The 2,167-nt window shown below is 50.2% G+C and overlaps 1 long non-coding RNA gene across 1 annotated transcript in view; it reads left to right on the top strand.

The window, feature by feature from the left end:
- The first annotated feature begins 1,256 nt into the window (after window positions 1–1,256).
- LOC117245108 overlaps window positions 1,257–2,167 on the top strand; it is a 4,336-nt gene continuing 3,425 nt past the window's right edge. Inside the window, exons 1-2 of the long non-coding RNA XR_004499338.1 lie at window positions 1,257–1,305; window positions 1,500–1,623. This is a non-coding gene — a long non-coding RNA (uncharacterized LOC117245108). The remainder of the gene's footprint in view (window positions 1,306–1,499; window positions 1,624–2,167) is intronic.

The following is a 2,167-nucleotide window of genomic DNA, read 5'->3' as shown; positions in this document are numbered from 1 at the left end:
CGACGGGATGAAGATGAACGCGGTGGGATGAAGATGGCCATGACCATCAGGTTGTTTCAGGCAATTTAAAGACTCTTGCTTGTCCTTTCCCTCATTCCAACACCCCTGGTCCATCCCCACCAGGCCAAGGCGGTGGCTTTGGGCACAGGGAGCAGACTTTGAGCCTGCCTGAAGAATGCCAGGCTAATTAGCGATGATTTTAATGAAGTAAGAGCTCATACACGACTGTGGAAACCAAGAAGCTGCTGGAAAGCTCCCACTGCACTGTGCTGGGCACGCTGGGGTTGGCTGGGTGACCCTTTGTGGCATCCCCGGGGTGGCTGGGGAAGCCCAGCTTCATTCCCTGGATCTGGGGAACACTGGGAATGTTCCAGCAGCTCCATGGGTGAGAAAACCCCCAAAAGGTGCCGCTAAAACCGTGAGAGAAACCAAAAACATTCGAGCAGAAGATGCTGCAGGAGCTGCTTTGCCCTCTCTGGGGGAGGTGAGAGCTGAGTTGATTGAGATGGAAAATTCCTGAGATTTGCAAGTCAAAGAAAGACAAATGAGTTGTAAGAGGTCGATGTTCTTCTGGGTCAGGGGCTTTAACCAGCGACAAATTCCCCGCTTGTTCCCAGGATGTGGAAATTTGGGGGTTGCTACCTGAGCTGATGAGGATTCCTGGCTGGAAGTGTGGCCTGGGAATGCCTGGAAATGCTGGGATGGGAGAAGATTAAATCCAGGAGTGACATCTGCATCCCGAATTTTGTACAATTCCACGTGTTACACAGCAATGATTTAATGTGCTCACACATCTAATGAAAAGAATTTGAATTTAATGCAAAAATGAGGAAGAGATATGTGGCCATTTTGACCCCTAATCCATCTGCCCATCCCAGCAGATCCCAGAGCCTGGAATTCCGTTCCTAAATTCCCCAGCCTCATTTTAACTTCCTTGTGATTTTATTTTTCTTTCTTTTCCCCCCCTCGCTCCTCTATTTGCAATTTCAGTCAGCCGAGCGAGCGAGCGCTTGCCACGCACCGAGACATCCCTTTAACTCCCTTTCCTGGATGTAATTTCTCGGAATTTTTGTGAAATCCATCTGCATGGATCCCAGTGCATACAAATCCAATGACACCATTCTAATCAGCCTTAAATGCTGCAGCAGCCCGCTCCCATTTAAGCTAATAGCTCCCAGCAGGCAAAGGTTGTTATCCTTTATGGACCAGCCCTCTGGGGAGCCACAGGGAACAGCTTGGAACAACAGGGAATGCATTTGGAAGTTGCCAAACTTTACTTACTGCCTCGCAGGGCTTTGGGATTTGGTGATTTTTAATTTATTTATTTTTTTAATTTTTTTTTCCCCCCTTCTCTACGTGCACAGCAAATGTTTCTGAGCCTTGACGTGCTCGTCTAAAACGGGAATTTTAGTTTGTAATCGCTCTCTCAAATTCCCAGGATTATTGGCTCTCACCTGCGTGGGCATCTGGAAGATTTTGGATTATCTGTTTTTTAACAGAGGAGAAAACTCGAGGGACCTCCAGTTTGAGAAATCCCAGGGAGTTCAGGGGATTAACACGTGGCCTTCCAGGCGGGGATGTTGGAGGCAAAATCCTTGGGAAATGCCAGAGCTCTGCTAACAGGTTTGTAAATGGAGGTGCTTTGCTTTAAAAGGGGATATTTATTAGGTGTGCCGGTGGAATGAAAACAAGCACAGATGGGGGATAAATCTCCGTGAGCAGCAGTGCAGCACTCCCGGATCGCTCAATAACCAGATTTTAGCACCTCTAGGCTTTCCCAGCAGCTCTGGGGGTGGGACAGGAGGAGCGGCCGGTTCCTGTCCAGCCACTGCCTTTTCCAGCTGCTTGGAATTTTCTGGGTTCTGCCTCTGAGGTGTCCTCACATCTCTGCTCCTGTAATGAGGGAGGGGTTTGGATGAAAGGAAAGTAGTTCACAGAATCCCAGGACCACTGAAGTTGGAAAAGCCCACCCAGGATCACGGTGTCCCAGCTGTGTCCCATCCCCACCCTGTCCCCAGCCCAGAGCACTCAGTGCCACCTCCAGCCCTTCCTGGGACACCTCCAGGGATGGGCACTGCAAACCTCCCTGGGCAGTTCCAATCCCTGAGCTCCCTTTCCATGGGGAAATTCCTGCTGCTGTCCACCCTGAGCCTCCCCTGGCCCAGCC

The sequence above is a fragment of the Parus major genome, chromosome 13, assembly GCF_001522545.3.
Source record: "Parus major isolate Abel chromosome 13, Parus_major1.1, whole genome shotgun sequence".
Classification (NCBI taxonomy): domain Eukaryota; kingdom Metazoa; phylum Chordata; class Aves; order Passeriformes; family Paridae; genus Parus; species Parus major.
This window is presented reverse-complemented; position numbering and strand designations above follow the sequence as displayed.